Below are 18,501 nucleotides of genomic sequence, written 5' to 3'. Positions count from 1 at the left end.
CACACTCACACATTTCCCCTACATGTACATTTTCAGCTAGAAGATACACTTTTGGTTTACACTCTTGATTCTTTTTACTTATATTCTTTTTCACGGCTATGGCTTATGACAGCTTTTGAAGGGGGTGAGAAGCAAGAAGGGCAAGTTAATTCCTCCAATGGTTTGGAGTGACAAATTGGATCAGGGTTTTAGAGAACTGAAGGTGTAACTACTCCCTAATTTCTCGGGATTCATATTCTTAATTCTCTATTATCCATGGACATGGGTGTTGGACACTACATGTAGCCATGGTATGTTTATGGTTGAGCTGCCCATTTATTTGTATGCCAACTTTATCTACGAGATCCTGGTTGCAAAGAAGCATGTTGGGCATTTGATGGGGATCTTGGAGAACCAAATGCAATACATAAGGCCATGGACATTCGATGGATGTTGGAGAGTGAAATGCCATAGCCTTTGTAAATTTCAAGTACATGTAAATAGATGGGGTTTCTTCCAAAATATGTGTTTAAATGCATACATTTGAGTACATGGCTTATTTTTATTTATGTCTATTGTTTTGTTTGCTTGGACAATGCCTGGATTTCATTGCATGAGAAGTTTATGGATCTAGGGATGCCTAGATTGCACCCATGGGCTAGTATGCTGCATAATCTGTCTTCAGTTAACTTGTATTGATGGATTTGTACAGGAATAGTTGATATTTGAAGGCAGCCCACTCTTATGCAGGTTTTCTATCTCCATGCATGCATGGCAGTTCAGTTATTTATGGTTGATGATCTTCTTCTCCATGATGAGAAACCCCCATGCATGCGACATGCATAGTTAGAAACCCCCATGCATGGCTAGAAACTCCCATGCATGCGACATGCAAAGCCAAAAACCCCGATGCATGCGACATGCAAGCTTTTCTGGCTACATGCATGCAACATGCAATGCTTTATCCTTTCATGCACCTAAAAATATGGCATGCAAGCTTGCTTTTTTTAAAAGTAAATCATGCAAGCTCACTTTTCTCCAAAGGAAGTCATGCAAATTAGTTAACTCAAAAGAAAAGTATGTAAAGTAAGCCTTTCCATGCTTTTTATCTACCTGAGTTGCTCTTTTGCTTGTAGCCACTCTTGTTGATCCAAAAGTCATGTACAAATCACTCTCTACCACAATTTTTCATGAGTAACACCCTCCATCCTTTATCTTCCTCTAGGCGCCTCTTTCTAGGCTGATTTCAGCTTTATAAATTCTGATTTTCAGCCCCATTTCAGCACACTATTTTGGCCTTTGTGCGTTGCTCTACTTAGTGCACCTATTGTAGAGTATATTTCCAGCTATATTATAGTGTTTTCTCTGTCCAAAAACTGTAAGAAGTTGGTTGAATTCTGATTTTCAGAATTGAAATTCTCCAGTCAAGCTTACAAAAGGAGAAGACTTTTCCCAAAGATTGAAGCTGTGGAAGAATCATTTTGGTTGCGGTTGCTACTACTTTTACACGGGAGAACCCTTGGGAAGTGCTAGGCATTTTCCTAAGACTGATTTTCAGCCACTGGGTGGTTGATCTTATTGAAGCTAAGCTACATTTGCAAAAAGTTGGGTTTCCATTCTCTTCGGGATTGCTGGGCACCATATTGCTAGCTTGTAGCTGGGCTACTTGTGGGCAAGTATAGAATTTGTGAATTGTTTTCATGCTGAGTTATTTTGGAAGAGATAGTGGCGTATGAGGGGGTGAGGCAACTCGTTTTATGTACTTGTGAAATTCTTACTCCCTTAAGGCAATACAAATCCTTCAAAAGGAGGGGGGGGGGGGGGGGCAGCCCATCTTCTGGTCCCTAGTGCTTTGTCATTTCTTTGATCTTATTGAAGCTAAGCTACATTTGCAGAAAGTTGGGCTTCCATTCTCTTCGGGATTGTTGGGCACCATATTGCTAGCTTGTAGCTGGGCTACTTGTGGGCAAGTATAGAATTTGTGAATTGTTTTCATGCTGAGTTATTTTGGAAGAGATAGTGGCGTATGACGGGGTGAGGCAACTCGTTTTATGTACTTGTGAAATTCTTACTCCCTTAAGGCAATACAAATCCTTCAAAAGGAGGGGGGGGGGCAGCCCATCTTCTGGTCCCTAGTGCTTTGTCATTTCTTTTTAGTGTTTGCAAATTGTATAATCATTGCCATGCTTTTGACAAGATGTATGGCTGTGTATGTGGGATAAGGCAGTGATCAAAGGATGGTAATTTTGTGATTTAAGTGCTAAATTCTATATAACCATGCGTCCGTTTGTGCGAAAAGAAGCTAGTCACCTTGCCGCCTAAGTTGCAAATCGTGGATCCTAGTAAACCTTTTGTGGTTGAAACGTGTTGCCATATTCGAAGATGGGAGACTCATCGCCTTTGAAAGCAAGAAGCTTTCAAAGACATAGATGAGGTATCCTACCTAGCAAAAGGAGCTTGTGGCCGTTCTCCATGCGTTGAAAATCTAGACAGTAATTGTACGAGTCTCGATTTGGTGTCTAGATGGATCACCACTCGTTGAAGTTTATTTGTGATCAACCCGATCTGAAGGGCCGAAAGGCCAAATGGGGTGACCTCCTGCAGGAGTTTGACTTTGAGTTTTGTTACTGTAAGGAGGCAACCAATTGGTTTGTTGATCCTCGTAGTAGGATCCTTGAGGTCTATGCTATCTTTTTTGCTAAGATATAATGACTAACTTCTACCTCTCTCTCAAAGGGCATTGCCAAACATGATTCCCATTTTGGTCAAATCTGGCAATTGGTCTAGGTTGGTTGCAACCCACGAGATTTGAGTGTTCTAAACACTTTGATGAGTGCTGCTGAGAGAAAGATATTGGAAAATTATTCCATTAGAGGTGGATTACTATTCAAGGATGGCAAGGTTTGGTGCCCAGCGCTTTGGACTCTTAAGCTTTGATATTACATGAGTGCCATGACATGTGTGGTGTAGGGCATCCGAGCATACATAGAATCTTGGCCTTGGTTGGCCGGCATTTCTATTGGCCATGCATGAAATCCTTTGTTGAGGATTATGTGCGAAAGTGTACCTAGTGTTAGCATAATAAAGGTGAAAGGCTTAGAGTTGGAGGGTTATTACATCCTTTGCAAATTCTCCACCAAGTCATCGGTCAAGTCGTTGGCTAAACTCTTTGTAGAGCAATTGTATAAGCTCTATGGACAGAGGCTGAGAAGATTGTCAGTGATCGGGATTCTAAAATTCACTGCACAAATCTAGCAATGAGTGTTTTCCAAATTGGAAACGTGCTTGAGCATGTCATCTTTGGATCATCTGGAGTCGTATGGTCAGATGGAGAGGACAAATTAGTCTTTGGAGGATATACTATGGGTGTATGTCTCCAGACTTTGGAGGATATGCTACGAGCATATGTCTCCTAGAGACAATCTGAGGGAGAAAGTATCTTCTACAGATTGAGTTTGCTTATAAACAATAGTAAGCATGGAACTACTCAATTTAGCGCATTTATGCTTATGTATGGTTATTAGCCGAAATCACCCATTGTTGTAGGACTACAGGGGGTCAAGTTGCAATCAACAACGGATTTCTTGCAAGCTATTTAGGATATGCTGAAAGTTGCAAGGGAAAGCATAAAGAGTTCTCAAGATTACGCTTAGTATTACGCTAACCAACGACGGACCCCAAGAGTTTTACAAGAGGGCATGTGGGTGTATCATTAAGTCCCAAAAGACTCTTAAGATGATGGGGATTGACATTATTACAAGTTATCTTCTCGATGTTATGGTCCTTACTGGATCACAAAGAAGATTAGTGATGTGGCTTACTAGTTAACGCTACCTTCTAGAATCAAGATTCACCATGTATTTCACATCAGTTGTTTGAAAGAACGACTGGTGGGTGAAGGTGATGAGGTTTGTGCCAATGGAGGAGATCCCTAACCTCGAGGACATGACTATGAATATTCCTATGGAGCCCGTTGGTTCTGGATCAATGTACTAGATAGTCTCGACATGGAGTCACTATGTAGTCTGAAGAGTCTATTCCCCAGATTCATTGATGAGGACATCGATGGTTCTTAAGGGGGTATGTTACATCAACAAGGCTAATTAAGGTTAAGAACTTGAGGTTAGGTCAACCACATAACCCAAGGTTTAGGCATCTAAGTGGGGGTTAGTAGCTTTCATGAGACATGTGTTGTCTTTGGCTGCTAGTTTATTGAAGGCCTATATAAGTGATTTTATGAGTTAGTTAGATGGAGAGCTCCTTAGAACTAAACTCGAGGCCTTAAGACTACTCCATGCTAACATCCGATGGCTATGTACTAGTGGTATGGGGATGCCAGGGATTTTGCACGTGCAGCCATATCTCAGATGCTACTATCCCCTTGTGCTCTGGGGTGAGCTTGAATGGTTCTATGGTTGGGTGGTGAGCTAGATGCCTGAGTCTGTGTGTTATCCTTTTTGTTTATACTTAATCGCAAGGTCTGTTAGCCTGGGCGTTTGACAATATCCTAAGCACAGGAGGACTTCATTATGCTCCAAAATATTTTGATGGTCCAAGAGGGAGAGCATGACAAGGTTGAAGGATGCTGGTGACCAAGAGCTTGCAAAGCTGAAAGAACATGAATGAGACGTGGCATCACTAAGGGCTGAAATAGCTGAACATAAGTCAAACAAGGATAAGAATGAGGACGAGGAATCACATTAGGCAACTCTCTCATTGGAGATAAATCAGATCAAAGAGGTGAATGCCAACTTCAAGGAAAATATCTAGGCCACCACAGTGGGCTTATGCAAAGACATTGAGGCTGTCAGAATACGCGGCGGAGATGATGACTGGATCTGGGAACACAAGAGCAAAACGCAGTGCAGAAAATCACAGCACGAGAGAGAGAGAGATAGAGGCGTGTAACTCTGCTCTATATACACAAGAAGATCCCGAGAATGATACAAAAATGACAAGGGGGCTGGGGGCCATTTTATATGGCCCCCCATTAGCAGTTGGCCTGCTATAGGGCAGTCGACAGGACACAAAAACACCCCCACGACTGAAAAATCCACAGTTGGCCAGCAGCAAAGGGGGTCGGCCAGCATAAGGGAAGTCCACGACTGATGCAATGCAGTCGGCCACTTCCAGAGTCTCTACAGATGTAGTCGGCCAGGTTCAAGGTCCTCCTGCCACTACGAGACTGCCTCCCATGCCATAGAAAAATAGGGAAAAAATGGGGGAAAAATACGAAGAGTGGGGAAAAATGAGAAAACACCTCATAAGGGCGGGCACACCCACAACAAAGGCCCTGGTGTATAAAAATAGACAGGAGATGACTTCTAACACCCCCTCCCAGCTCCTGGCTGTGAAACCAACCACAGGGAGCTGGGGTGCCGCCTGAGCAAATCCTGAGACAGCGACTTCGTGATGAAGAGGTCCATCGTACTGTCCTCCGTCGAACAAAACTTTAGCAAGATGTCATCAGCAACGATTTGTTCACGAACAAAGTGCCTCTAGATGACCATGGGTTCCTCTAGTGGAAGCCCAATCCTGCAATGCAACCTCACCACCTCATAAGCAGCATCACAAGCAGCCCGGTACTCTGCCTCTGTTCTCGACAAGGCAAAAGATGACTGTCTCTTACTGCTCCAAAAAACTGCTCCTGGGCTTGAAGTAGATCTCCTCGTGTCCGGATCTCCTCCCCAAACTGAGTCACTCCAACCGTGGAGTCGGACTCCATCAATCAATCCCCCTGCTGTGTACAAGAGTCCATGATCCTTCGCATGCCGCAAAAACCACAGGAAACGCAATCCTGCCTCCCAAAGAGTCATCCGCAACCATGAGCTCAACTGCCTCATCAGGAAGCTCCCGTCCAAACTGGTGTCCATTAACGAGATCAATGAACCATTCTGCTTCTGAGTCAAAAAGGCATCACACTGCTCACAAGGATCAACACCTGTTACGGTGCAAAACCACGTCCCGGAGACCTGATGAAGACCACACAAGGCCTTCTGAAACCTGTCAACCACCCCCTCTGAATCCGGAACCACAAAGCCTGGAGTATGCAACTCCTTCTGCAAGTAATCAACTGCCACCTGCTTGGCTTTCCGAAAGGTCATCTACAGGAGGTTCTTTGTCCCGAATACTACGAGACATCAAAGCATAAGTTACCTGTTCAGTTTCCTCTGATTGACGAACACAAGAACTACCAACATCAATACTGGAGAGTTCCTGCCAACTGCTGCGATCTACTGGCAAGCTATGGTCCCGGAAAGCTTGCACCTGCAGCGTATCCACACTTAAGTGGCCATTACCAGACTGCCACTCATCACAAACCTGAGGACCTGGGAGAGAGAGTGCTGAAAGCTTGTAAACTCCATTCTCCACTCTGCCTTCCCAAACTACCTAGCCTGTTGCTTTGTCCTGGAGAGCAACAAAGTGCTCATCAAACTCCACCCGTACGCCAGTCTTGCAAACTTGATGCACTGACAACAGATGAAAACCAAGTGACGGAACATACAACACCTGGGAGGAATGCTTCCCCCCTCTGCCATCGGGAACTATCTCTATCCTGCCCTCACTGTGAACTGGGATAGTGGATGTATCCCCAATAAGAATGTGACCAGAAAACCTGCAAAGATCTTGTAAACCGGAACGGGAAGGAGTCATGTGCCTGGAAGCACCACTATATAGAATCCACTCCTGAGTATCCGTTGCGGAGAGTCCTCCAGTCTCCTCCCTGCCTGAAGAAAATGAAAGATCGGTGTCCCACCTCCAGGTGCACAAAAGCCGGAGTCTTCATGATTGCTGCTGAGGAATCTTCACCCTTCTCGATCTTCCGCTTGGGACACTGCCTCTAATAGTGGTCTTTCTCGCCACAATCATTACAGGTCTCTCTGCCTTTAGTTTCTTGCGGTCAGTAACGGACTTCTTCTCAGAAGACTTCTCCGACGAAGCCTTCCCTTTGCCCGTGTTACGGCCTTTCGACCGTTTGTTGCCAGTTAAGGCCTCCGAACCTCCACCTTGAGGAGGGTTTGTGAATCGTTCCTCTTGGTCCAAGACCATGGGCACAAACTCCTCCCACGTGATGGTGCTGAGCCTACCACTGGTAATCAAAGACGAGTAAAATGTTAAGAATTGAGAGGGCAAGTGTGACAGCAACGTTATGGCCATGTCCTCTGACGATATCTCCTTCCTAGCTTGAAGAACTTCCTGCTGAAGAGCCTGCAACTTGTTAATATGCTCTCGCAACGACTTTGCAGGGCTCATAACCCGCATTTGTACTTCCAAGTAAATCCTCTTCATGGGTGATACCCTGTTGTAAAGAGAAGCCAAATGCTGCCATATACCTCTGGCCAGCGTCATATGCTTTACATGATTGATTACCTGCGGTGTGCAGTTGAGAAAGATAAACGAACGGACCCTGGCGTTGACACGATCCCACATCTGTGTCTGAGCCTCCCGGTCCTTTCGGATCGACGGTAACTCCCCTTCCTCTACTTCCGGCCGTGGAACCCCAACAACGACGAAATCAGCGAGGTCGTAAGACTCCAGAACAGATTCCATCATAACCTTCCATACGCCGTAGTTGTTCCTGTCCAACTGACGGTCCACCGGGAACGTGGGGAGTGTCGGGATCTTCACATGCCTCTCGGCCATCTCAAACAGTTCTGCCATTGTGGGGATGTACTCTGAAAAAGGGTGGGTCGGCGGGAACAAAGAAGAACTAACACCTGCAAGTGGCTGTCCAGCAAATCAGCCCGCCGTCCTCTTGCTTCTCCTCTTCCCGAACAGTCCCGTACAGTCCACCAATCAGCAACACAACAGTCCCCCTCTTGCTCACACAAATCCCAAGAACTATCTAGAGCCTAGGCTCTGATACCATGTCAGAATACGTAGTGGAGATGATGACCAGATTTGGGAACACGAGAGCAAAACGCAGTGCAGAAAATCACAGCACAAGAGAGAGAGAGATAGAGGTATGCGACTCTGCTCTATATACACAAGAAGATCCCGAGAATGATACAAGGGGCTGGGGGCCATTTTATATGGCTCCCCATCAGCAGCAGTCGGCCTGCTGTAGGGCAGCCGACAGGACACAAAAACACCCCCACGACTGAAAAATCCACAGTCTGCCAGCAGCAAAGGGGGTCGACCAGCATAAGGGAAGTCCACGACTCATGCAATGCAGTCGGCCACTTCCAGAGTTTCTACAGATGTAGTCGGCCAGATTCAAGGTCCTCCTGCCACTACGAGACTGCCTCCCATGCCATAGAAAAATAGGGAAAAAATGGGGGAAAAATACGGAGAGGGTTGAAAAATGAGAAAACACCTCATAAGGGCGGGCACACCCACAACAAAGGCCTTGGTGTATAAAAATAGATAGGAGATGACTTCTAATAGAGGCTACGTCCCAATGGGTGGAGGTGGTCAAGAAATAGAAAACTCCTTCGAACCCACATGTGCCATCGTGACTACTACGCTTGAGGAAGAGAAGCATAGGCAGGACAGAGCACTTAATGTGTGCATCACAGAGCTTCCCGCACTCTTAGAGAAGATGGAGCATAGCTATTTCGATAAAATGGTATGGAGGGATCACCCATGGAGCGACGATAACGATATGAGTAGGGAAAGGCCTCTCCTCCTCAAATTCAAGGACGCCCTTTCTTGCTAGGCCTTTATGGCAAGGTGGGTTGCCTTGAAATGCCACCAAGATCTACATAGGGATGACCTCACTCCTTTGCAGGTCGAGCAAAGGAAGATTGGAATGATGCAGGCCATAAAAGCATGGAAGGCAGGTAAATGGGCCGTTTATTGAGACAGTAAGGTCATCATTACGGAGAAGCACCCTGCATGGTAGGTCGAGGTCCATGAGACCATAGACGTTCTTCATATGGCCACATGGAATTGCATTGTGACTTTATGGTCTGACCCATGCGGCTTTGCTGATAAATAGATATATCATGTTACCGTCTAATGAGGTCAATAAGGTTTATAAGACCTATATAAATGCATGTCATGCATATTCAAAGGGGATTCAGTGAGAAAGTGTCTCTCAGTGGCAAATTATCTCTGCAAGAAAGGCACACAAAGCAACGCTTTTCCCCCCTCTGTGAGAGGAAGGTGTGAATTTTCTGTTCTTCCTTAAATAAGTGAGGAAAAAGTGTGTAAATGGTAGTGTATGATGATGGGCATTCCAAGAGAGCATGTTGCTGTGTCTCCCATACATCAAGAGAACAATGTGTGCGTGTTCGTTGGGACTGTTACCCCTCACTTTATCATCTAGTTTTACATCAATAGTTGTGCGATTTGAGTCAAAAGGTAGCAAAGCTACGGATAGCATATTGTGGTACTAGCTCTTGCACATGTGGGGATGTCCTACAACCTCTCTCTAAAATGAAAGTAAACTTGTAGGTAGGATCAATTTTGACATATGGTGGGCATATCTGTAACCACCTTCTGTTTCCCATTTGGTAAGGTGTTGTCGAATGAAAGTAAGCTTGTGGGTAGGATCAATTATTGACATATGGTGGGCATATCTGTAACCACCTTCTGTTTCCCATTTGGTAAGGCGTTGTCGCTGAAGGAAAGCCTCATTGACAAGTGGATAATTAGACGCATCACTAAGGTGTAAGGCATCCCATCGAGCAAATCATCATTTGTTGCCATCAAGCAAACCATTGTTTGTTGTTGTCATCCAAGCCGAGATTAGTATCTTACTCCCACAAGTATTTTATCTTCTACAACTTGCTTTCTAGGCTAACCATGGCAATCTGTCATCAGGTAACTTTTGATGCTTAATAATGTATTCTACCAATCTCTTTACATTCCCAAAACTTCAATGGACAAATTGCTAAATTCCAATAGAAGTGGGTAGGGGTTTGTTGTCGGACATTAAAGAAGTTTGTACCCTTTCTATATCCAGGTCTGACCAAAAGAAAGGTCGGAGTCGCTGCTTCTCTTGTGGGAAGAGAGGACATCTGTCCAAGGATTGTTTGTCCAAAAAGAAGGACAAGACCAAGGGCAAGGCTTCATCTCAAAGAAAAGGCAAAGACACGGCACAGGATAGTGATACAGATTCTAGTACCACCTCTAGGGCTCCCTGGGCGCTTCCGGCTCAGGAGAACCTAGATGGTGTAATTCTTTAGTACACATGCAGTTCTCCTCCATGTGCTTCCAGCCAGAGGAGGCTTGTGGGCGGGAGAGGGGGCTGATTACAGCTCCACTTACTGGTGCATGGGAACCGTGATTCAGAGTTCCGAGCATTAGACATCTGGCAGGACACAGTTATATTTTGTATAGCAGAGATTTCATATGAACTGGATCTATTCCGAGTTCATTGTTCGAGGCTTTTGGGACGTGATGTGTTCCGTCCATTATTGGGGATTATGGGCACGGTGTGTCTAGTAACTCATAATCTATTCTTCGAGTTCACTGCACACTTGTGTGGGAATTCATGGCCAAGCAAAGTTCATTGCTGTTCGTGGAGGGTGGCATTTTGTTTCGAGGAAACGGGCTGGTGGATGCTCTCTCCGAGGTGATTCCAGTATTCGTGGTGCTGGAGGGTCCATGGTTGCATCTTCATCAGCTTATCTTCTTCCGACTCTTGCACACTATGAGCTGCAGAGGGGGTGTTAGAATTTATGCTCTCAGTGTTTTGGGGTTGTACCTATTTTAGGGTATTTTATATATTTTTCTCCTATTTATTTGTCTTGTGTCAGTTGACCAGCCCTAGAGGCAGTCGGCCAGCTTCCACATGAACTATATATGGAGTTCCCCCATTATTCACTATTCCATCCATTCCCTTGCACAAGTTCAATATTCTTTTTCTGGCCTATTGCCATTGTAAAGCTTCAAGCTAATATAAAAGGTGATCTTGTCCACAAGCTCTCTCTCTACTCTCTCTTGTCTTGTTTATGCTTCCGCTTGTGCATTCTCAATCAAGGTGGACACTGTTATCCTTCCTCCATGGACTATTGACTTTGATTGCTAGACTTTGACACTCTGGCTGAATACTGTCCACTTTTGAACTCCACTTCAAGTCTTGATCAAGAACTGAGCATTTGTTCCACTGCTGTCCCCATGCTTGCTATCCCTTTCCCTCCACACGTTACACAATGGCAAGTCACTTGCCGGAAGTGATCATGCCTGTTTCTAGACCCTTGGAACTGATCTGAGAGCTAATTAATGTACTAGTTCTGAGTACATACTCCTAGAGAATGCTTTCCTGGAGCTTCGCCTATTGTAGACCACTCTATTTGCTACCTTGGCTGCATTCTCTCGATGGATCTGTACACCTTCTTGGGCCACTGTGCTTAGTGGCTCAGTATGTTAACCATGTCAACATACTACCTTGCACAAGAGAGGGAGAGAAGAAGAGAAAGATGCCATGGAGGGATCGGTTCGGAGACCAACACTTAGCCAACCCTAATGAGAGTTAACTCCTTGATGTGAGGCCGCTAGGGGCTCACTCCACCTCCACTTGTGTCACTCAAATGGAGCCTCACAAGCTAGGTAGTGAGCAAAGAGAAAGGGAGCTATGGAGAGCTCTACCTCAACTCAATGCCAATGTGTATGCGAGATGGATCTTGAGAAGGAGACAAGAAGAGGGAGAAGAGAAGAGAAGACAAGACAAGGATCATCCACTCCATGCACACACCACAATCAAGCAAGCAAGCATTCCCTAATACAAGCTTACCACCATAGCCACAAGGGAATAGAGAGAGAGAAGGCAAGACCGAATTGTGATAATGGGATTGTCCCTTTTCATATTTCATAAATCACTTATATACATGAGCTCTCTTTTTACAATGGCTCGCCACCCATTTACGATCGGAGGGTCCAAAACTAACCTCCTAGCTCTATGTACATATAGGCTCATTCCTGGGACCAGCATTACACAAGTCGTAAGCTCGGACATCCCATATATCTTTTTCATTAATCGCTTAGCGTGGTTACATAACAATGAATTACAAGAAGCGCAACCACGCTTGAAAAATGATGTTAACTAGTGTGGTTAACATACCTCCTCCCTAATTCAGATCTGTCCTCGGAGCTAGCGAGAGTGCTTAGCGGTAGTAGATGGAGTAAGTGCGGATGAAGTCGAGCCGCGACTTGGGATGTGGGGGGGATCGATGGAAAACCTTGTAGCTCGTCCTAAAAGTGGTCTCCATCATGTCTTCAAAGGTTAGTAGACGCCAGGCAGGCATTCATTGGATGCACTTGTTATCATGTGCACAGAGTGTATCTACCGTGTGCTACACGCACACAAGACTAGCTTCGAGGCTTGGGGAAGCTTGGAGCTAGGCAGGCTGATTGGCGAGCTGGGTTAGGGATAGACTAATGGGCGGGCACCCAAGTGTGGACGCTCGGTGACCGGCCAAGAGCCTATAAAAGGGTGACCAAGATTAGTCAATAGTTCATAGAGTCTCTCGTGTCTTTGTGTGAGCTCTATGGTCAGGAGCCTGGATCTAGTGCAGACGTGCAACTGCTTTATGTAGCCGAGACCGGCAGCCTTGAGGCCCGCGAGGGCAGCTCCGTGGCGGTATGGGACGTCGCGGGGTAGAGACTGGTCGGTACGTCTTGCTAGTTAGCTCAACTCGTGGCTCGATGGGGACAACCAAGACTTGTGGGTTGTACCCACGGCTGTCAAGGTTGGGAGGTGAGTCAGGCATTCTCCCCCTTCACGTTGCTTGGCTTTGTTTTGTAGGTTTCGAGTCTTGTACCAAGAGCATTCTATGAGGAGATTGGAAAGTTGAGAAGTAAGAGACTGCTGTGATTCAGCGAGTGAAAGAGAAAACATGGATCAAGTCGGCTGTGTGACTTAGGTTGGCGGCCAACGTTATTTATTTATTTATTGTGTCAAGGCGGCTGTACGTGAGCAACCGGCAGCCAACAGGCTGATTGGTGTGCCGTCGGGCGACTGACAAGGGCGACTGCGGCTGTTCGTGAGTGTTGGCGGAAAGCTTCGTGCAGTAGCCTATAGGTGGAGGGTAGAGATACAGGCGTTTTTTTTAGCTTCTGTTTTTTTTTCCATGCTTTCGTTTTTTTTTGCTTTAAAAAAAAAAGAACCTTACGTTTTAAAACGTAAGTCGTATGTTTTTTTATAAAAGCAAAGCGTGGCTGTTTTAAAATGTAAGTCGTGAGTTTTATGTGTGGCCTATGTTTTTTTTAAGTGTGGTTTTATAAGCTTATGTGTGGCTTTTATAAAAGCCCTCAAGCATGGTTTTTTTTTTAAATTAAAAAAAAAACACACAAAAGCAACACATAAAAACACATGCTTTTTGGGGAGGCCTATAAAATACGCCTAAAGTGGGCTTCTTGCCACATATCTCCTTATACTCTCTAGCACTCTTCCTTGTTCGAAGCCAAGATTTTCTCTCATCTTGCCCTCTTCAAGATGTCGACCCAAGAATTCGAGATGGAACCCATTCCCGAACGTGAAGACCTGCTGGCTACTACTGAGGCCACTGATGGTGATCTTTTCAACGATTTTGTATCCAAATCTGATTTTCAGGAGTTTAAAGTTGCTTTCGAAGCTTCTTTCTTAGAATGCCAGGCACAAGTCGCCGCGCAGATGCAGGCTTTACAGAATTCCATCTCTTTATTGACCACTACCCTGTCTACTCTCTCGGGTATGGATACCTCGGTATTTGCTTTAGGCTCCAACATTACTCCGGAACAATTTGGGGGCGAGCAAAAGTAGCGTACTAAGGAGATTGTGGACACATGGCTACATAAGTGGCAGGTCCATTTCTAGTTTCATCCATATGACGATGGCAAAAAGATTCAGTTAGCAATGGGTTTCCTATCAGGCGAAGCTTTGCTTTGATGGAAAGAACTCAAACCTAAACCAACAACCTGGGCACAGTTTGAAGAAGTCTTCAAGAAAGAATTCCTCAAGAAGAAGGATGACTTTGATATCGTTGCTCAGTTTGCCAGTTTGTTGACCATGACCTCACAGAACCTCACTTATGAGGTCTACCTCTAGAAATTTAGAGACTGCAGATGAAAGCTACGAAGATGGATTCCACTACTCTTTTGGGTTTCTTCGTAGCTGGTTTACTGGACTCGTACAGTGTACAGGTTAAAAATAACAAATGCAAAACTTTGGACAAGGCCATTTATTCTACTCATATTTATGACGATACAATGGTCTCTTCCAAATCTAAACCCGTGACCGAGCAGGGGAACAAGCACAAAAGGAAGTTCTCCGCACCGATGGCTAGCACGACAGAAGGAAAGTCTTTAGACCAACCTTCGAAGAATTCTACTTCGACCCTAGCAAAGAAAAACCGTCTCCTCAAGGCTTTGAAGCTCAAGAAGGAGGGACGTTGCTTCATCTCCGAAGAAAAAGGACATATGCATAACGAGTGCCTGAAGAAGAAGGGTGCAAAGACCAACACAGGACCCAAGCCGAAGCCAGCCAACCAGTTGTCTTTAACAAGTACTTTAGTCACTGTACTTTCTCGCTCTAGTTCATGTTCTGATTGTATGTTCAACACTAAAGTTTTTGGCTTGCATGATCTTCTCCGAGTTTATGGAGAAGTGAATGGCCATAGAATCCATATTCTTCTGGACCCTGGCAGCTCACACAACTTTGTTAATTACAAACTTGTGCAGAAATTGGGTCTGGACACAACACCTAGCGATCATATCTACGAGGTACGCCTACCTACGGGTCGGCGAGTATGGGATTGAAAGGTGGAGAAACTACCGATCCGCATTCAGGACTAAGAAGATATTTTGGAGTGCTATATTATGCATCTAGAGTATGTAGACTTGTTATTAGGGATTGAGTGGTTTAAGACCCTTCAGGTCCAGATAGATTGGTCTAGTCATATTTTTTCTTTTGAACATAGGAACACCCAGTATTGTATCTTAGGTGATTGTATACATCCCTCTCAGGGACCTCTTGTAAATAACGTTGATTTTGAAAATATAATGGATTCTTCTTTGTATAATGCTTTCCACTATGTCTTGATTCCACTTTTTTCATTTCTCATCCCTACTATGGATGTCAATGAATTAAGTGTGTTTGAAAGCAAAGAATTAAAGAAGATACTTGATTTGTTTCAAGATGTATTTCCTAAGGAACTGCCATCTGGCTTATCACCCGAAAGAGCAGTAGATCATCGAATTGATCTGGTCCCTGGTTCTCAACCTGTTAGCATTCCACCTTACACGATCAGCCAGGCTGAGGAAGATGAGTTGGCTAAACAACTCCAAGATTATTTGAGGATGGGCTAGATCCGTCCAAGTAAATCACCTTGGGGTGCGTCTGTGTTACTCAGGATAAAGAAGGACAACACTTGGAGAATGTGTATAGATTACAAGAGATTGAACAAACTGACAATCAAGAATTCGTTATTCTCTCCCTAGATTAGATGACGTGATTGACTGTTTAGCCGGAGCGAAGTATTTCACAAAGATAGATTTATGTACTGGCTATCACTAGATACGTATTTATGAAAGGCACGTTGAAAGAACTGCCTTTCGGACTAGGTATGGCCATTACAAGTTTCTCGTATTACCTTTTGGGTTAACCAATGCTCCAGCCAATTTCTAGCAAATGATGAACGATCTTTTTCGTCAACATTTGGAAAAATTTGTGGTTGTGTTCCTGGATGATATTTTAATATATAGTCGTACTCTTGAGGATCACGTTAGACACCTCACAATTGTCTTAACTATTTTAAGACAGAATTGACTGTATGCTAAATTAAGTAAATGTGAGTTTTTTATGACAGAAATCATTTACTTGAGACACAAGATCACAAGAGACGGGTTGAGCATTGACTATGACCGAGTTCAAAAGGTTTTGGCCTGGCCTATACTGCAGATTGTGAGAACTTCGTTCTTTTCTCGGTTTTGTTGTTTTTCTTTGTAAATATGTATGGGAGTACTCTCAGCTCACACTACCGATGACCGACTTGTTGAAAGGTCGTGGATGTAAGTCGAATCAGCCTATCACTTGGAATAACGATCTGGATATGGCCTTCAGACTTTTGAAAGATAAAGTCAAGGAAGCACCTATCTTAGCACTACCCGATCCTAGTAGGCCTTATGTTCTTGAGATTGATGCCAGTGACTATGCAATCGGGGCTGCTCTATTTCAAGATGGCAGACCTGTTGCTTTCGAGAGTAGAAAGCTGGACGACAGTCAATCTCGTTGGCCAACCCTTGAGAAGGAACTTTATGCTGTAATTCACGCTCTCAAGGTTTGGAGGCATTGACTGATCATCAGTCGATCAAGTATGTGTGTGATGCAGATGATTTGAGAGGAAGGAAAGCTCGATGGGTTGAGTTAATGCAAGATTTTGATTTTGAGATCCGTTATCGAGAGGGGTCCATGAATAGTATCGCAGATGCGCTTAGTTGGATTAGAGAGGTGAATACTTTGTCGTTCACCGAGATTTCTACTGACTTATTTCAGTCATTGAGAGGGCATTGCAGGACTGATAGTTATTTTGGTCCATATTGGCATAAGATCCAAGACGGGAGCTCATTGATCGACCAGGACTCAGTGACTGAGCAGCCTACCATGCAGGCGCTGCGGGAGGCCAGTGGATGATTCGGAATGGTTTACTATTTCGTAATGACAAAATTTGTGTATCACAGATCCCGGACATTAGGTCCAAGATTCTTAAGGAGTGTCATGATGCCCCTTTTGCTGGACACCTTGGGGTACACATGACATTAGCTTTAGTGAAACACACTTTTTATTGGCCAAGGATGAAAGGGTATGTAGAAGATTATGTCCTCAAGCGTCAGGTTTGTCAAGCAAATAAAGCCGAACGCTTTAAATAGGCTGGGATGTTGCATCCTTATCCCGGGTAATAAATGGGAAAGTATTTCCATGGATTTTATTACTGGATTGCCAAGAACACATCAAGGCCACGATTCTATTTGGGTTGTGGTGGATCACTTGACAAAAATGGCTAGATTTTTACTGACACGGAAGACCATTACAGCTATGCAATTAGCAAGATAGTTTATCGAGCAATTGTTTAGACTATAGGGTTACTGCAGGACAGTCAGTGAGATAGGGACTTTAAGTTTACAAGTGACTTTTGGAGGCTTGTTTTTGAGAAGTTGGAAACAACTTTGAATTTGAGTTCCTCAGATCATCCTCAATCTGATGGCCAGACTGAAAGAGTGAATCAGATTTTGGAGAATATGCTTCGTGCATATGTCTCCAAAAGACAAAGTTCATGGGAGGATTATCTTCTTATGCTAGAATTTGCATATAATAGTACTAAGCATACGAGTACAAGTTTTAGTCCTTTTATGCTTATGTATGGTTTTCAACCTAGATCACCTGTGGGATTTTCAGGACTTCAGCATGATGCAGCATGTAATTTTTGCAAGATACGCAAGAAATGTTACAAGTTGCGAAGGAATCTATTAGAAGTGCTCAAGACAGAGACAGATTTTATTCTAATAGACATCGTTCACCGAGAGAGTTCTCTGAAGGAACGATGGTGTATTTGCGAGTTCCGAAAGATTCCGAGACTTTACGGACAGGTCAATCTCCAAAATTATCCCCTAGATATTGTGGACCATTTTGGATTACACGACGGATTGGTTTAGTTGCAATTTGCCTTCTCATATGAAAGTTTATCCCATATTTCATGTTAGTAGACTTAAGGAAGTACTGGGTGGAACAGACCAATTAGTAACTCCTCAAGAAATCATAGATGTCGAGGATATGACATTTGTTCTCAACACGAATCGAAAAAGATCCTTGGATTTCGTGAAAGACAATTGTGAAATACACTTCTCATCACGAGGTACAAAATCAAGTAGAAAGACTCTGTTGAGGAGGACGCTACATGGGAGACATTGACTACCCTTCAGTGGAGATGCAAGTGGTTGAGTGGGAGTATGCCAAGGGAGTCGGATGATAAGGGGTGGGGGGGTTGCTGACGTCGAGGGTATATCATCGTCGGGGATAGTGGACTGCAGTTGGATGGTCAAGGGGTCTTCTTGAAGCTTTTCTTTCCCTTTGTCCCGTGTAGTAGTAGTGGAGTGGTGGAGGCGATCTGATGTCGGCCTTGGGAAGCATTTTTGCCGGTGGTTTTCCTATACCTTGTGGGCTTGTGGTTGTCAAATTGGGGGCCATCGAGAGGTACGAGGAGCTGGTGTGTGAGTTTGGGAAGTGGATCGACGAGGGATCCACAGAGTTGTAGCACCTTCATAATATCCTTGGGCTATGAGGAGCTTCTTGGGTACCCAGGGGCGAGAGCTCCAGCCCTGTGTGCCTCGGGGTTGAAGGTGTGCGTGGGGTGGGTTAGGCTTGTTAGTGGGGTTAGTAGCAATGGTGGCATTTTAGAGGCAAGTTTGGGGAGCTACCAAGTTGAGTGTTGATGAGGGTGTGCAAGGCAATTGGTTATTCATAGGGGTTCTTAAGCGGCATGGTTCTATATTGGTTGGAGGGCGGAGTGATAGCAATTAGGGGCGGAGGGGTTTCAACTTGGGGTGGATTATCGGAGGGCAAGGGTTCTTCATCTGTCATTAGGACAGTAACTTGGCCGG

Source organism: Cibotium barometz, chromosome 40, assembly GCF_041138505.1.
Source record: "Cibotium barometz isolate CiBa-2024 chromosome 40, ASM4113850v1, whole genome shotgun sequence".
NCBI lineage: Eukaryota > Viridiplantae > Streptophyta > Polypodiopsida > Cyatheales > Cibotiaceae > Cibotium > Cibotium barometz.
This window is presented reverse-complemented; position numbering follows the sequence as displayed.